The following is an 18,816-nucleotide window of genomic DNA, read 5'->3' as shown; positions in this document are numbered from 1 at the left end:
ATTCCCATCTAAACTCCTCACTTTCTCTCTACCATCTTGCTTTTTGACCTATTACAGTTACGTTTCCCCCCACTTCATACCACTGTGACGCACTGTCTAAAGTGACCTCATAATAATAATAAGAATAAGAATACTTATGGTATTTGTTAAGCCCTTACTATGTGCCAGACATTGTTCTAAGCTGTGGGGTAGATAAAACACATGGGGCTGGAGTCAGTCCCTATCCCACGGGGGGGCTCACAGTATTAATCCCCATTTTTCAGATGAGGCCCGGAGAAGTGAAGTGACTTGCTCAAGGCCACACAGCAGACAAGTGGCAGAACTGGAATTAGAACCCATGACCTTCTGACTCCCAGGTCTATGCTCTATCCATTGTGTCATGCTGCTTCTCGATAATAATGGTACTTGTTAAGCCCTTACTGTGTCAAGTACCTTTTCTAAGCACTGGAGTAAATACAAGTTAATCAGGTTGGACAGTCTCTGTCCCATAGGGGGCTCACAGTCTCAACCCTCATTTCACAGATGAGTTAACTGAGGCACAGAGAAGTTATGTGATCTACCCAAGGTCACACAGCAGACAAGTGGCAGAGCTGGGCTTAGTACCCACGACCTCTGACTTCCAAGCCCGTGCTCTTGCCACTGTACTCTACCAAGGGCTTAGGACAGTTCTCTGCACATAATAAATGCTCAACAAATACCAGTAATTGTTCCCTTATCTAGCCCATTTGTGTATCTGGAAAACAACTGTCTTTCCAAAGGACTTTGGTAGCTTGGCCCTGATTGTGCAGGTTATACAAATTTCAAGTATTGAATTCCCTAGGAAAATGATTATATGAAAGCATATTCCTTAGATTAAAAGGTAGATTCGAAGGTTAGGAAAAAGCAGAAAACTGATCGACATGCCAACGAGAATGTACCTTAAAAGGAAATTAGGTATTTGCCTCCCCAGGATTCTTTTTGGAAATTCTGAAGGGTCAAGGATAGGGGATGGGATGGGCTGCTTAGGCCACATTAGCTAGGTCTGAATCCAAGAGGCTAGTAAAGTTTAGATCCAGACATGGTCGATGTGCTGTAGCAAAGTGAGGTGATAAACGGGTGGAAGCTATTGAGCATCTGCTGCTCGAACCCCTTTCTCTTTGTCTCCCGACCTGCCTGCTCCCTCATCGGTCTTGCTGCTGGAATATCTTGAAAAGACAGGAACCCAAGGAAACTGGTCTACAAATTTGTGCTCATGTCCCAGAGAAGCTAAGCATTATTGATTCACTTTTCAATGAAAACAATAGACATATTACAGTGGAGTGGTATCACTCCATAATTAGATTCGTGGCTGGATAAGGAATGCATGATCTGTAAACCCCAGTGATAAGACCGCAGAAGTGGAAAATTTTCCTGGATGAAGCAATATCAATTAATTTCTACCTTCAAGGAACAATGGCAATCACAATTCCCATTTTGTTATACGTGTCACACAAGAGAAATGTTGCCTTCAGTTAGTCACTTGCTTACCTCATCAATTCATTCATTGCATCACAGATGTGCTTTGGAGAAGGGTTTGTAATGGTACCTTCTTTGCAGCGGCCTCATACGCTCTTTGCAGACAGTCACAGCACCAGCAAGTGACGCAATAATTGCTGCCCTGGGGGAAGATGATCACAGAACTCCTGCTCCCATAACTACCAAGCTAGTCTGGACCACCTCTACACACAGGTTAGCTGAGTCCTTCATCTGAAAAGCACTGTGCATGTCAGGAGCTCTGAGAAGACCAGGTGAGGTCTCTTATGTGTCCATTCTGATGACGGATGGGGAGGTAGAAATGGAGGATGGAGAAAGGTGAGAAACGTGGTGGATGGGGTGGTGTGTGTTGTAATGGCTTTCTTCCCTCCTTGACCAACATCTTCAACTATTTACTTTCCAATGTCTTCTTCCCCACTGCTTTCAAACTCACTCATATACCCCTTATCCTAAAAAAGCAAACAGACATAAAAGCCCTCTCTTTGACCAGTGGACTCCCTCCGGTTATCATCCCACCTCCCTCCTATCATCCAAACACCTTGAGCAAGCTGTCTACACTGCCTGCCTCTATTTCCTCTCCTCCAAATCTCTCTTTGACCCACTCCAATCTGGCTTCCACACCCTTCACTCCATGGATACTTCCCTCTCTAATCTTGTCAGTGCCCTCCTCCTTGATGGCCTCTACCCTATACTTTTTATTGTGGACTGCCCCCCACTTGAAATGTTATTTAACATTAATTCACTGAAAATGTCCTCTCCTGGTTATCTTCCTATTTTTCTGGCTACTCCATTTTAATTGTTTCTGTGGGCTTTTCTTCTGCCTCTCCGCTTCTAACAGTGGACATTCCGCAAAGCTCAGTTCTGGGTCCCTCGCTATTCTCCATCTAGCCCCTCTTCCTCAGAAACTCATTTGCTTCCATGCTTCCAATACCATCTTTCCACATATGATTCCCAAATGTACCTCGCCATCCCTGACCACTCTCCATTTCTGAATTTGTGCATTTCCTCTTGCCTTTATGACATCTTTTCTTGGATGTTCCACCAACACCTCAAACTTCACATGTCCAAAACAGAAATCCTCATCTCCACCCAAACTCTGTCCTCCCCTGAACTTTCTCATCACTGTAAACAGCACCAGTATCGTCTCACAAGGTCATAACCTTGGCATTATCCTAAATTCATCTTTCTCATTCAACCCACATATTCAAATTGGCACTAGATTCTATTGGTTCTAACTTCACAACATCAATGAAATCCTTCTTTTCCTCTCCATTCGAATAGATAGCATGCTGATACAAGCACTTATCATGCCCTGCCTTGACAACTCCATCAACCTTCTCACTGGCCTCCCTGAATCCTGTCTTTCCCCATTTCAATCCTTACTTGCCTTTGTTGCCCAGATCATTTTTCTAAAAAAAAAGTTCCATTTAAGTCTCACCACTCCTCAAAAACCTTCAATGGTTTCCCATCCACCTCTGCATCAAATAGAAACTCCTTACCATTAGCTTAACACATAGTAAGCACTTAAGTATGATAATTATTTTTATTTTTATTACCTTATCTCACTGATTTACTACTCTACCCAGCCCCCCAAATTTTCCCCTCTAGTGCCAACATACCTACTGTACTATGCTTTTTTTCTATCCCACAATTGACCCCTTGCCCATGTCCTCCCGTCTTCCTGGGACTTCCTCCCTTCCCTTTCATAAACAACAGACTACCACTCTCCCCATCTTTGAGTCTTATTAAAACCATATATCCTGCAAGAGTCCTTCCCTGATTAAGCTCTCATTTCCTCTCCTCTCTCTCCTCTCTGCATTGCCTATGTAAGTGGGTTTGTATCTTCAAGCTCTTGATATTTATGTTACCCTCTGCCCCATAGAACTTTTGTAAGTATCCATAATTTATTTTAATGCCTGTCTTCCCCTCAAGAGTCTGAGCTTACTGTGGACAGTGAGCATGTCTACCAACACTTCCTATGTTATATATTATATTGTACTCTCTCAAGTGCTTAGTTCATTGCTCTGCACTCAATATGTGATCAATAAATACCAATAATTGATTAACTGAAGAAAGTAAATAATGTGGGGAAGTGAGGGATACAATGTTCTCCAAACTGGAAGTCTTCAGGTTTTTCCAGGTCTATTCCAAATTTCATTCCATTTCCAAGAGTTTCAGCCCTGGCACGCACCTTCCCAGCAGCCTCCTTCACTGACTCTTGCCAAATCATTCCCCTCCAAAATAATTAAAATCGCAATAAATATCACAGACTCCGAATTCATCCCACTTTGTATGCTGTATCTCCTTATCTTCTCAGATGGAATGTACTGGCTGACTGTTAAAATCAGAGATTCCAGAGATGCAGTGTGGCCTAGTGGAAAGAACATGGGCCTGGGAGTATGAGGACCTGGGTTCTAGTTTTGGCTCCATGAATTGTTTCATATGGGATCTTGAGTAAGTCATTTGGTTTCTCTGTGCTTTGGTTTCCTCAACTGTAAAATGGGGAGTAAATACTCGTTCTCCCTCCTACTAGAGAGCCCAATAAGGTAGAAGGTTTGTGTATAACCTGATTAACTTGTATCCAACCTGTGCTTAGAACAGTCTTTGACCCATTGTCTTATGCCGGAGTCATCTCCGACCCATAGTGACACCATCGACACATCTCTCCCAGAATGCCCCACTTTCATCTTCAATCGTTTTGGTAAAGTTTGGTAGCATTTTCTTGGTAAAAATACCATTGCCTCCTTCCAAGCAGTAAACTTGAGTCTCAGTCTGCGACCCTATCCCATGCCACTGCTGCTCAGCACAGGTGAGTTTTGACTTTAGTAGATTGCCTTACACTTGCTAGCCACTGCCCAAGCTAGGAATGGAATGGGTATACCTCTGTTTGACTCTCCCTCCTGTAGTCAAGGCTGGTAGAGTAATGAAAATTCTCCAGGTGTGACACTGAGAGGGGCTTGGACACATAGCAAATTCTTTTTTTATTATTGTTATCATTATTCCCAGGACAGATAAATAGTTCACTTCATTAATATACATTAACATTAGTGTGAGTCTTCCTCCATCAATGTTTCCACTTTGCTCAGTTTCTTTGTGCTTCACTTCCTAGAGCAGAAACATTCTCCTTTGTGGTCAGCAATAACAACAGGCTCCCAATCCCCTCTCACCCTTCAGCATCCTAGTAAGAACAGCATTCTGTGGGATGAGGGAGGGGTGAATAAAGAAGCAAATCAGGGAAATGCAGAAGGGAGCGGGAGAAGAGGAAATGAGGGCTTAGTCAGGAAAGACCTCTTGGAGGAAATGTGCCTTCAATAAGGCTTTGAAAGTGAGGAGGTTAATTGTCTTTCCATTAGGAAGAGGAAGGAACTTCCAGGCCAGAAGCAGGATGTGGGTGAGAGGTTGGAGGTGAGATAGACAAGACTGAGGTACAGTGGGAAGTTTGGCATTAGAAGAGGAAAGTATGCATGCTGGGTTGTAGTAGGAGAGCGGTGAGGTGAGGTAGGAGAGGGAAAGGTGAATGAGGGCTTTAATGCTGATGGTAAGGAGTTTCTGTTTGATGCAGAGGTGGATGGACAGCCACTGGAGGTTCTTGAGGAGAGGGAAAACATGAACTGAACATTGTTGTAGAAAAGTGATCTGGGCAAAGGTATAAATTATGAACTGGAGTGGGGAGGGACAGGAGGCTGGGAGGTCAGCAAAGAAGCTGATAAAGTAATTAAGGAGGGATAGGATAAATCCATGGGCTAATGTGGTAGCAGTTTGGATGGAGAGGAAAGAGCAGATTTTAGTGATGTTGTGAAGGTTGAACCAACAAGATGTAGTGATAGACTGAATATGTGGGTTGAATGAGAGAGATGAGACAAGAATAATGCCAAGATTATGGGCTTGTGAGACAGGTAGGATAGTGGTGGGAAAATCAAGGGGAAGACAGGATTTGGGTGGGAAGATAAGGAGTTCTGTTTCAGAAATGTTAATTTTGAGATGTGGGTGGGACATCCAAGTAGAAAGGTCCTGAAGACAGGAGGAAATGTGAGACTACAGAGAGGGACAGAGATCAAGGCTGGAGATGCAGATTTGGGAATTATACACATAGAGGAGGTAGTTGAGGCCTTGGGAATGCATTAGTTCTGCAAGTGAGTAGTTGTAGATGGGGAATAGAAGGGGACCCAGAACTGAACCTTCAGAGGATCCCATAGTTAGAGGGTGGGAGGCAGAGGAGAAGTCCATGAAAGAGATTGAGAATGAGCAGCTGGAGAAATAGGAGGAGAACCAAGAGAGGACAGTGTAAGTGAAGCTGAGATTGAATAACATTTCCAGAAGAAGGGAGTGGTCAACAGTGTTGAAGGCAGCTGAGAAGTTAAGGAGGATTAGGATGGAATAGAGGCCATTGGATTTGGCAAAAAGGAGTTCCACACACTTGTTGCCCTCCATTTTGTCCATCCCAAAATGATTGAATAATCAAGCAGTTGGTACAAAGCACTAAAACACAAAGTTGTGTTCATGGAAGCCTAAAGTTTTTCCTCAAGACCTGAACCCCAGTTCCTCCCGAGTAAGAAAAAATAATGGGTTATATGTTCCTGCTCTTCCTCATCACTCACTTGTGTTGATTCTGCCTTTCATGTCTCTTTTCTAAAATGGAAATTTAATCTAGGAAATCATAGACCATTGCCAATAATCTTAACTCATTTGCATTTTGCCAAGACAAAGGTAATTCCAATTGTACTGCTCACTACCCGAATGGGGCTCAATAGTCATAATTGACCTAAAAGGATCGTATAATAATCAGTGATTCATATATTACCATCATATGCACGTAATTATTTTCCACATTTGAAGAAAATTTATCCTTGGTATTACTGCTGATATTTTTGAGGTATGAAATAAGATTTCATCATTCTCTGTCTCCATTAATTTGCAGGCAGTTTGAAACATCTTTTGCTCTACTATGCTATATCCTTGTACCTAAAAGATGTCAATTTAATCTGTCTTACATTAGGACACTAGGCATCACTACCAAATTACTTATGAAATGGCTCCTATTTTTTATCACTGACATTTTTGTGCACTTAATAGACTAAGCATGAGAATTTTGCGGGCAGAAGGAATGGAATCAGGATATTTGACAGCATGATAGAGTTAGAAGGTGTGTTGAGGAGAAGCAAAGATTGGAGCACATAAATAACAAGTAATGAAAGTCAATATGTATGATGGGAAAACTTGTAGAAAGCCAATAATAATTAGTTTTTCATGTGATGTAGAAGGAAATGGACAGCTATCAGGGTTTCTAGACGAGGAAAGCAAGTACAGTACAACATTAGCATTCACATTCCCTGCCCACAACGAGCTTACAGTCTAGACATTCATATTAATGCAGTCTCGACATTGACATAAATAAATAATTTATAATACATGATTCGAATATACCACTTGGGGCTCACAGTCTAAATAAAATGGAGAACAGATATTGAATCCCCATTTTGCAGATGAGGAAACTGAGGCACAGATGAGTTAAGTGACTTGTCCAAGGTCTCACACATGAGGTACATGGTTGATCTGGGATTAGAACCCAGGTCCTCTGACTTCTAGACTAAGGCTCTTTCCACTAGGCCATGCTGCTCCTCACTACTATTTTCTAAATTGGCTTCTGTGAGGAATGATGTTCTGTATACCAATGATTGTTTTTAGATTTATAGAGAAAAATTTTAGTTTCCTTCTGTATTTGAGGCTAATGTCTATCTCCCCCACAGCCTTAGTCATAGTTACTATAGGCCACCACTCTAAATCATACTTTGGCATGACAAATTAAACTACACTGGTTTGAAACATCAGAAGACATTTTGGGTTCTCTATTGGCATTTATTGTGGACAGTATTCCTTGACATACCACTGCCCAGTTTTATGTTTGTTTGCTTTGTGTTGTTATAGTAAATTATTTGCATAATGTGCCCTTTCTCATAGAGATATAAGCTCCTTTCTATTAGAGTTAAATATGCCCAATGGCTTGTGAAGCCCTCCTCAACGTTTGGAAGAATATTCTCCTGATTTGTGTTTTGGACTTACCACTACTATCGATATGAGTATACAGAAGAAGAAGCAAAGCAATCAAATGGAGTAGTTGCTAAAAAGGGCAAAAGAATGATTTCAGAGGAAACACAGACATTACTCAAGAAGTTGGTCAGGATGGTTAAGCACACTGCTTGGATTCTCAAAGGAAAAGAGTGGGAGTCATTCCCAAGAGGACTCAAAGCTTCAGCTAGTGCAGTGGTGTCCTAGTGAGTTACCAGCCCTGTCTGTCTCCCTTTAAGGTGCTCTGTCTTCTTTGACGCTGCAGAAAACAAGAACATGATCATGGTAGAGTTGGTCTTGGTAATAGTTATTTAGCCTAACCTTCTCTCTGGCTTAAATTTCTCCCTAGCCTAACCTTTTCCCTTAGCCTAGCCTTTTCCCCTAGCCTAACCCTTTCCCCTAGCCTACGGTTTTCCCCTAACCTAACGTTTACACCAATCCCAGCCTATCCCCTGCCCTAACCTTTCCCCTAGCCTATAACCTTTTCCCCTAGCCTATCCTTTTCCCCTAACATAACCTTTTCCCTGGCTTAAACATATCCCTTGGCCTAATCTTTTCCCCTAGTTTAAGCTTTTCCCCTAACCTAGTCTTTTCGCCTACCCTAACCTTTTTCCTTAGCCTTAACTTTTCCCCTAACCAAACCTTTATACCTAGCCTAAACTTTTCCCATAGCCTAAACTTTCCCCTGGCCTAACCTGTCCCCTAGCCTAAACCTTTCCCCTAACCTAAACTTTTCCCCTAGCCTAACCTTTTCCCCTAGTCTAACCATTTCCCTTGGCCTATCCTTTCCCTAGCCTAACCATTTCTCCTAGCATAACCTTTCCCAATGCCTAACCTTTTCCTGGGCCTAACCTTTTCCCCTAGCCTAAATATTTCCCCGAGACTAACCTTTTTCCCTAACCTATTTCCCCTAGCCTAACCTTTCCCATTGTCTTACCCTTTCCCTCAGCCTAACCTTTCCCCATAGCCTATCCTTTTCCCCTGGCCTAACCTCTTCCCTAAGCCTAACCTCTTCCCGGAGCCTAACCGTTTCCCAAAGCCTAACCTTTTCCCTTGGCCTAACCTTTCCCCCTAGCCTAATCTTTTACCTTAGCCTAACCTTTTACCCTAGCCTAACCCTTTTCCCTAACCCAAGCTTTTCCCCTAACCTAAACTTTACAGCTAGTCTAAACTGCTTTTCCCCTAACCTAAACTTTACCCCTAGCCTAACCTTTTCCCCAAATCTTACCTTACCCCTGGCCTAACCTTTCCCCCTAGCCTAACCCTTTTCCCTAACCCAAGCTTTTCCCCTAACCTAAACTTTACACCTAGCCTAAACTGCTTTTCCCCTAACCTAAACTTTACACCTAGCCTAACCTTTTCCCCAAATCTTACCTTACCCCTGGCCTAACCTTTTCCCCTAGCCTAACCTTTTCCCCTAGCATAACCTATTCCCCAACTTAAAACTTTCCCAGGGCCTAACCTTTTCCCCTGGCCTAACCTTTACCCTAGCCTAACCTTTCCCCTAACATAAACTTTACATCCTCCCTAATCTTTTCCCGTAGCCTAATCTTTCCCCTCGCCTAAGCTTTCACCTTGCCTAACCTTTTGCCCTAGCCTAACGTTTTCCCTGATGTAACGTTTTCCCCTGCCCTTAACCTTTCCCCTGCCCTAACCTTTCCCCCGGCCTAACCTTTTCCCCTAGCCTAACCCTTTCCCCTAGCCCAAGCTTTTCTTCTAACCTAACCTTTACACCTAGCCTAATCTTTTCCCAAAGGCTTACCTTTCCCTCTGGCATAACCTTTCCCCCTGGCCTAACCTTCTCTCCTAGCATAACCTATTCCTGACTTAAACTTTTCCCATGGCCTAGCCTTTTTCCCTGACCTATCCTTTTCCCTAGCCTAACCTTTTCCCTAACATGAATTTACACCTTGCCTAATCTTTTCCCTTAGCCTAACCTTTCCCCTCGCCTAACCCTTTGCCCTAGCCTAAAATTTCCCCTAATGTAAGATTTTCCCCTGCTCTAAACATTTCCCCTGCCCTAACCTTCTCGCTGGCTTATCCTTATCACCTAGCCTAACCTTTTCCCCTAGCCTAAACATTTCCCTTAGCCTAACCTTTCCCTTGCCTAAGCCTTTCCCCTAGCTTATCCATTTCCCATAGTCTAAACTTTTCCCTGGCCTAACCTTTTCCCCTAGCCTAAACATTTCCCTGAGACTCACCTTTTCCCCTAGCCTAACTTTCTCCCTGGCCTAACCTTTTCATCTAGCCTAACCTTTTCCTTTAGTGTAACCTTTTCCCCAAGTCTTACAATTTACCATAGCCTAACATTTTCCCTGACCTAAACTTTTTCCCCAGACCAACCTTTTTCCATAACCTAACCTTTTCCCCGGCCTAACCTTTTCCCTTACCCTAACCTTTGCCCCTGGCCTAAGCTTTTCACCGGCCTAACCTTTTCTCCAGCCTAACCTTTTCCCCTAGCCTAGTCTTTTTCCCGAGCTTAATCTTTTCCCCTAGCCTAACCTTTTCCCCTAGCCTAACCCTATTCCCTAGCCTAAGTTTTTCCCTGAACCTAACCTTTACACCTAGCCTAACCTGCTTTTCCCCTAACCTAACCTTTACACCTAGCCTAACATTTTCCCGAAAGCTTACCTTTCCACTGGCTTAATCTTTCTCCCGGACTAACCATTTCTCCTAGCATAACCTATTCCCTGACTTAAACTTTTCCCATGGCCTAACCTTTTCCCCTGGCCTATCCCTTTCCCTAGCCTAACATATCCCCTAACCTAAACTTTACATCTTGCCTAACCTATACCTTCCTGGCCTGGCCCCGAGGCCTTCGCGTTTCAGGTTTGGCCCACCCGCCTTTGCCTTCCAGGTTGGACACCCCCTCATTTTTCTTCCAGGCCTGGCCCCGAACCCATCTCATTCCAGGTTGGGCCCCCCCCAGCCTTTGCCTTCCTGACCTGGCCACAAACACTTCTCCTTTCCTTCCATGCCCCCCCCTCCACCTTTGAGTTCCAGGCCTGGCCCCGAACACTTGTCGTTTCAGGTTTGGTCCCCCCACCTATGACTTCCAGGCCTGGCACCAAACCCTTCTCGTTCCAGATTTGGTCCCCCAGCCTTTGCCTTTCAGGCCTGGCCCCGAAGCCTTCTGGTTCCAAGTTGGACCCCCCCCTTTGCCTTCCAGGCCGGGCCCCGAACCTTTCTCGTTCAAGGTTGGGCCCCCCGGCCTTTGCCTTCCCGGCCTGGCCCCGAACCCTTTTCGTTCCAGGTTGGGCCCCCTCGCCTTTGCCTTGAAGGTCTGGCCCCGAAGCCTTCTCATTCCAGGTTGGGCCCCCCAACCTTTGCCTTCCAGGTTGAACCCACCCACCTTTGCCTTCCAGGACTTGCCCCGAGCCCTTCTTGTTCCAGGTTTGGCCCCCCCGCGCCTTTGCCTTCGAGGTTGGACACCCCAGCCGTGTCCTTCCAGGCCTGGCCCTGAACCCTTCTAGTTCCAGTTTTGGCCCCCCCGACCTATGCCTTCCAGGCCTGGCCACGAACCCTTCTCGTTCCAGGTTGGGCGCCCAGCCTTTGCCTTCCAGGCCTGGCCCCGAGGTCTTCTCGTTCGAAGTTGCCCCCCTACCACCTTTGCCTTCCCGACCTGGCCCCAAACCCTTCTCATTCCAGGTTGGGCCCCCACACCTTTGCTTTTGAGCCCTGTACCTGAATCTTTCTCTTTCCATGTTGGGCTCCCCTCCTTTGCCTTCCAGGCCTGGCCCCGAACCCTTCTTGTTCCAGGTTTGGCCCCCCCGCGCCTTTGCCTTCGAGGTTGGACACCCCAGCCGTTTCCTTCCAGGCCTGGCCCTGAACCCTTCTAGTTCCAGTTTTGGCCCCCCCGACCTATGCCTTCCATGCCTGGCCATGAACCCTTCTCATTCCAGGTTGGGCGCCCAGCCTTTGCCTTCCAGGCCTGGCCCCGAGGTCTTCTCGTTCGAAGTTGCCCCCCTACCACCTTTGCCTTCCCGACCTGGCCCCAAACCCTTCTCATTCCAGGTTGGGCCCCCACACCTTTGCTTTTGAGCCCTGTACCTGAATCTTTCTCTTTCCATGTTGGGCTCCCCTCCTTTGCCTTCCAGGCCTGGCCCCGAACCCTTCTCATTTCAGGTTTGCCGCCCACCCCCACCCCCGCCATTGCCTTCCAGGCCTGGCCCCAAACCCTTCTCTTATCAGGTTTGCCCCCTGCAAGCATTTTCCTTCCCAGCCTGGCCCGAAGCCTTCACATTCCAACTTTGGCCCCCCCAGCCTTTGCCTTCCCAGCCTGGCCCCGAACCCTTCTCGTTTCAGGATGGGCCCCCGCGCCTTTGCCTGCAAGGCCTGGCCCCCAAGCCTTCTCATTCCAGGTTGGGCCCCCCTGCCTTTGCCTTCAAGATTGGGCACCCCCACTGTTTCCTTCCAGGCCTGGCCCCGAACCCTTCTCATTCCAGGTTGGTTCCCCCCGCCTTTGCCTTCCAGGTTTGGCCCCCACCGTCTTTGCCTTCCAGGTTGGCTCCCCCAGACTTTGCCTTCCAGGCCTGGGCCCAAGCCCTTCTCGTTCTTTGTTTCTCCACCCCCCCCGGCCTTTGACTTGCAAATTGGGCCACCCCGCCTTTGCCTTGCAGGTTGGGCCACCCCGCCTTTGCTTTCCAGATTGGGCACCCTGCCTTGGCTTTCCAGGCCTGGCCCCAAATGCTTCTCGTTCCAGGTTGGGCCCCTACCGCCTTTGCCTTCCAGGCCTCACCCCGAGCACTTTTCTTTCCAGGTTTGGCCCCTGCAACTTTGCCTTCAAGGCCTAGCCCTGAACCTTTCTCATTCCAGGTTTGCCCCCCCACCCAGCTTTTGCCTTCCTGGCCTGGCCCCCCGCCTTTACATTCTCGGCCTGGGCCCAAACCCTTCTAGTTCCAGGTTGGACCCCCCAACCTTTGCCTTGCAGGTTGGGCCACCCTGCCTTTGCTTTCCACTTTGCCCTCCGGCCCCCCACCGCCTTGGCCTTCCAGGCCTCACTCCAAACACTTCTCTTTCCAGGTTTGGCCCCTGCAACTTTGCCTTCCAGGCCTAGCCCCGAAACCTTCTCGTTCCAGGTTTGCCCCCCCGCCCAACTTTTGCCTTCCGGGCCTGGTCCCCCACCTTTGCCTTCCAGGCCTGGTCCCATACCCTTCTCGTTCGAAGTTCGGCCCCCCTGCCTTTGCTTTCCTGGCCTGGGCCCGAACCCTTCTCATTCCAGGTTGGGCGCCCCCACCACCTTTGCCTTGCAGGTTGGGACCCCCCACCTTTGCCTTCCAGGCCTGGCCTCTAGCCCTTCTTATTCCAGGTTGGTCCCCCCGCCTTTGCCTTCCAGGTTTGGCCCCAAACCCTTCTCGTTCTATTTTGTCCCCTCCCCCTCCCATCCAACAGTTGCCTTCCAGGCCTGGCCCTGAAGCCTTTGTGTTCCAGGTTTGGCTCCCCCACCTTTGGCTTCCCAATCTGGTTCCGAAGGCTTCACATTGCAGGCTTGCCCCCCAGGCCTTTGCCTTCGCAGCCTGGCCTTGAAGCCTTCTCGTTACAGGTTTGGCCCCCCAGCCTTTACCTTCCAGGCCTGACCCCGAAGCCTTTACGTTACAAGTTGGGTCCCCCAGCCTTTGCGTTCCAGGCCCGGCCCCAAACTCTTCTCGCTCCAGGTTTGGCACCACCGCCTTTGCTTTCCCGACCTGGCTCCGAAGGCTTCGCTTTCCAGTTTCGGTCCCCCAGCCTTCGCCTTCCAGATTCCGCCCCCCCAGCCTTCGCCTTGCAAGTTTGGCCCTGAACCCTCTTCGTTCCAGTTTGGTGCCCCCTGATTTGCCTTCCAGGCCTGGCCCGAACTCTTCCAATTAAATTTTGGGACCCCCAGCCTTTGTTTTCCAGATTTGCCCCCCATCCCCCCAGCCTTTGCCTTACAGGTTTTGCCCCGAACTCTTTTCGTTCCTGTTTAGCCCCCCGTCCCCCCACCCCCCAGCAGCCTTTGTCTTGGAGGTTTGGCCCCAAACCTTTTTTGTTCCAGTTTGGGGCCTCCAGCCTTGCCTTGCAGGTATGGCCCCGAACACTTTTTGTACCAGTTTTCGGCCCCCTGCTTTTGCCTTCCAGGCCTGGACCTGAATCCTTCTCATTCCATTTTGGAACCCCTAGCCTTTCCCTTCCAGATTTCCCCCTGAGCCTTTGCCTTGCAGGCCTGGCTTCGAACCTTTTTCATTCCACTTTTGCCCCCGCCTCCCCCCCCCCCAGCTTTTGCCTTGCAGGTTTGGCCCTGAACCCTTTTCGATCCAGTCGTGCACCCCTAGCCTTTGCCTTCCAGATTTTCCCCTGAGCCTTTGCCTTGCAGGCCTGGCTTCGAACACTTTTCATTCCACTTTTGCCCCCTCCCCGCCCCCCCGCAGCTTTTGCCTTGCACGTTTGGCCCCAAACTCTTTTTGTTCCATTTTGGGACCCCTAGCCTTTGCCTTGCATGTTTGGCCCCAAACTCTTTTCATTCCAGTTTGGGCCCCCCAGCCTTTGCCTTGTATGTTAGTCCCCAAACCCTTTTCGTTCCAGTTTGGGGCCCCCCATTTTAGCCTTCCATGACCGGCCCTGAACCCTTCTCATTCCGTTTTGGGAACCCCCCCCCCCCCCGCCTTTGCCTTGAAGGCCTTGCCCCGAGCCATTCTCATTCCATTTTGTGCCCCCCCACACTGCTTTCCAGGTTTGCCCCCCCCGCCCAGCATTTGCCTTGCAGGCCTGGCCCTGAGCTTTTTTCCTTCCAGTTTTGCCCCCCCAGCCTTTGCCTTGCAGGTTTGGGCCTGAACCCTTTTCGTTCCAGTTTTGCCTCCCCAGCCTTTGTCTTGCAGGTTTGGCTCTGAACCCTTTTCGTTCCAGTTTTGCCCTCCCAGCCTTTGCCTTTCACATTTGGCCCCAAACCCTTTTCATTCCAATTTTGGCCCCCCAGCCTTTGCCTTGCACGTTTGGCCCCAAAACCCTTTTCCTTTCAGTTTGGGTCCCCGAGCCTTTGTCTTGCACGTTTGGCCCCAAATCCTTTTCATTCCAGTTTGGGCCCCCCAGTATTTGCCTTGCAGGTTTGGCCCTGAATCCTTTTCATTCCATTTTAGGACCCTCTGCTTTTGCCTTCCAGGCTTGGCCCTGAACCCTTCTAATTCCATTTTGGGTACACTAGCCTTTGCCTTGCAGGCCGGGCCCTGAACCCTTCTCGTTTCAGTTTGGACCCCCCTGCCTTTGCCTTGCAGGCCGGGCCCTGAACCCTTCTCGTTTCAGTTTGGACCCCCCTGCCTTTGCCTTCCAGATTTGCCCCCCAAGATATTGGCTTGCAGGTATGCCCCCGAACCATTTTCTTCCAGTTTAGGTCCCCCAGTTTTTGCCTTCCAGTTTTACCCTCCAACCTTTGCTTTGCAGGTTTGGCCCCGAACCCTTTTGTTTCCAGTTTGCCTCTCCCCCCGCACCCCAGAGTTTGCCTTGCAGGTTTGGCCCCAAATTGTTTTCTTTTCAGTTTGGGTCCCGCAGACTTTGGCTTGCAGGTTTGGCCCCACACCCATTTCTTTTCAGTTTGGGTCCCGCAGCCTTAGCCTTGCAGGTTTGCCCCCACAGCCTTTGCCTTGCAGGTTGGGCCCCGAACCCTTCTCATTCCAGTTTGGGCTAGGCACCCTTTGCCTTGCAGGTTGGGCCCCGAACCCTTCTCATTCCAGTTTGGGCTAGGCACCCTTTGCCTTGCAGGTTGGGCCCCGAACCCTTTTTGTTCCAATTAGGGACAGGCAGCCTTTCCCTTGCAGGTTGGACCCCGAACCCATTTCGTTCCAGTTTGGGCCCCGCAGTCTTTGCCCTGAAGGTTTGGCCCTGAACCCTTTTGGTTCCAGTTTGGGCTCCCTAGAGTGTGTCTTGCAAGTTTGGCCCCAAATCCTTTCGTTCAGGTTTGGGCCCCACAGCCTTTGCCTTGCAGGTATGGGCCCCAACCATTTTTGTTCCAGTTTGGCCCACCCAGAGTTTGCCTTGCAGGATTGGCCCCGAACCCATTTAAGTTCAGTTTGGTCCCTCAACCTTTGTCTTGCAGGTTTGCACCTGCAGCATCTGCCTTGCAGGTTGGGCCCCGAACCCTTCTCATTCCAGTTTGGGCCAGGCAGCCTTTCCCTTGCAGGTTGGGCCCCGAACCCTTTCCGTTCCAGTATGTGCCCCTCAGCCTTTGCCTTGCAGCTTTGGCCCCGAATGCTTTTGGTTCCAGTTGGGGCTTCCTAGAGTTTGCCTTGCAGGTTTGGCTCTGAACCCTTTTCGTTCGGGTGTGGGCCCCGCAGCCTTTGCCTAACAGGTTGGGCCCCGAACTCTTTTGCTTCCAGTTTGGGCCCCGTAGCCTTTGCCTTGCAGGTTTGCCACATCAGACTTTGCCTTGAAGCTTTGGCCCCGAACAGTTTTGGTTCCATTTTGGGCCCCGCGACCTTTGCCTTGCAGCTTTGGCCCCTAACTCTTTTGGTTCCAGTTTGGGCCCCACAACCTTTGCCTTGCAGGTGTGGCCCCAAACCTTTTTGGTTCAGGTTTGGGCTTCATTCTGGTAGTGAGCCCGCTCCAAAGATGCACTTGTCTATCCCAAAGATGCTCCACAGGAGTGAACCCTCAATAGACCCCACCTTAGCCATAGGGTACCTATGTAGCCGTGCACAGTCAATGACACAGCCAATCAGGCCCTTTTGAGAGAGGAGGGAGTGTGTCTTGGCGGTTCGGGGCACAAAGACCTCTGGGAGTTGCAATGTGTTGCTCATTCTAGACAGCGTTCACCTCCACCCTCCGAACTACCCCTGCTATCATGCCCCGCGGCGGGACCCGCGCAGGATGGTTGTTCAGGACGTTTTCCCATTAATAATAATATTAATAAGGGTATTTGTTAAGTACCTGCTACCACTCCACGTGAAGTGTCTCATAGAGAGCACGGAGACCCCAAACTTGCTCAAAATAAGGTGCCTTTAATGCAATTCCCTCTCGGGAGAGTTTATCACATAATCAAGTGTCAAGGCACTGAGTGGCTCCACATACGGTGTTCGGGCAGTTTACGCTGGCGGGGCTATAACATATCTTGCATTTGAATAAGCCCTCTCCAAGCTGTCACATGCAGATACCCTAGTCTCCCCCGAAGATTCTCCCATAAGAGCGAGCCCTAATTAGTCCCAGCGCTTTTGGTAGGATTCCTATGTAGTCGAGCCCAGTCAGCGACATAGCTGATCAGGCCATGTCGCAAGGGGAGGGAGAGTAGCTTCGCGATTCGGGCACAAAGACTTTTGGGAGCTGTAGTATGGTGCTCGTTCTTGACAGCGTTCTCCTCCGCCTAGAGAACTACCACTCCCGTCCGCTCCACGGTGGGGCACGCGAACATTTTGTCAAGCTCAGAGATGTGGGAGGCAGTTGCTCAGGATATTTTACAATTCATAATGATATCAATTATGGTATTTGTTAAGTACCTGCTACTACTCCCCGTGATGCTTCGCGTAGAGAACACGGAGACCCCAAAGTCGCTCAAAATCAGGCAACTTTAATCCCATTTCCTTCCAGAAGAGTTTACCACATAACCAGGTGTCCTGGCACTGAGTGGCTCCACATACGGTGTTTGGGCTGCTTACCCGGGTGGAGTTATAACACATCTTGCATTTGAATGAGCCCGCTCCAAGCTGTCACATGCAGATGCACTTGTCACTCCCCAAGATGCTCCCACAAGAGCAAACTCTCATTAGTCCGCACCCTATCTGTAGGGTTTCTATATCGTTGAGCACAGTTACCGACACAGCCAATCAGGTCCTGTCGCGAGGGGAGAGAGAGTGGCCTGGCGGGCTCGTGGGACAAAGATTTCTGAGAGTTGTAGTCTGACTTTTGCTCCCCTCGTTCACCTCCGCCTACCGAACGACCACTCCCTTTTGCCCCGCGGCGGGTCCCGCAGCTATTTTGCAGAGCGCAGAAGGTGCGGGAGGCGGATGGTCAGGCCATTTCCCCATTCATAATGATAGCAATTATGGTATTTGTTAAGTATCTGATAACACTCCCTCGTGAGGGCCCCATGCTCGCTCAAAACTCAGTCATTCAATTGTATTTAGTGAGCGGTTACTGTGTGCACAACACTGTACTAACAGCTTGGGAAGTACACTTCAGCAACAAATAGACAACATCCCTACTCTCAACGGGATCGCAGTCTAGAAGGGGGGAGACAGACAACAAAAAAAAAAGAAACAGGCATCAGCAGTATCATTAAAACTAAATAGAATTATAGATATATACACATCATTAATAAATATAAATATAATTATAATTCTAAATATATACATATATACACAAGTGCTGTGGGGCGAGGAGGGGAGGTAGAGCAAAGGGGGCAATGGGGAGGGAGGAGGAGCGAGCAGAGGAAAAGGGGAGACTTATTCCGGGAAGCCTCCTGAAGGAGGTGAGCTTTCAGTAAGGCTTTGAAGGGGGAAAGTGTCCTAGTTTGGCGGATTTAAGGAGAGAGGGCATTCCAGGCCAGAGGTAGGACGTGGGCCAGGGGTCAAGGGCGGGACTGGTGAAAACGAGGAAGAGTGGGAAGGTTGTTACCAGAGGTTCGGAGTGAATGGCCTGGGATGTAGAAGTTGAGAAGGGAGGTGAGGTCAGAAGGGGCAAGGTGATGGAGTGCGTTGAAGTCAATAGTGAGGAGTTTTAATCAGACACTTCTAATACTATTCATTCATTCAATAGTATTTACTGAGAGCTTACTATGTGCAGAGCACTGTACTAAGCGCTTGGAATGAACAAGTCGGCAACAGATAGAGACAGTCCCTGCCGTTTGACGGGCTTACAGTCTAATCGGGGGAGAGAGACAGACAAGAACGATGGCAATAAATAGAGTCAAGGGGAAGAACATCTCGTAAAAACCGATGGCAACTAAATAGAATCAAGGCGATGTACATTTCATTAACAAAATAAATAGGGTAACGAAAATATGTACAGTTGAGCAGACGAGTGCAGTGCTGAGGGGATGGGAAGGGAGAGGGGGAGGAGCAGGGGGAAATGGGGGGAAAACAGGGTTAAGCTGCGGAGAGGTGAAGGGGGGGTAGTAGAGGGAGTAGAGGGAGAAGGGGAGCTCGGTCTAGGAAGGCCTCTTGGAGGAGGTAAGTTTTAAGTAGGGTTTTGAAGAGGGGAAGAGAATTAGTTTGGCGGAGGTGAGGAGGGAGGGCGTTCCAGGACTGCGGGAGGACGTGGCCCAGGGGTCGACGGCGGGATAGGAGAGACCGAGGGACG

The sequence above is a fragment of the Ornithorhynchus anatinus genome, chromosome X5, assembly GCF_004115215.2.
Source record: "Ornithorhynchus anatinus isolate Pmale09 chromosome X5, mOrnAna1.pri.v4, whole genome shotgun sequence".
NCBI classification, from domain to species: Eukaryota; Metazoa; Chordata; class Mammalia; order Monotremata; family Ornithorhynchidae; genus Ornithorhynchus; species Ornithorhynchus anatinus.
This window is presented reverse-complemented; position numbering follows the sequence as displayed.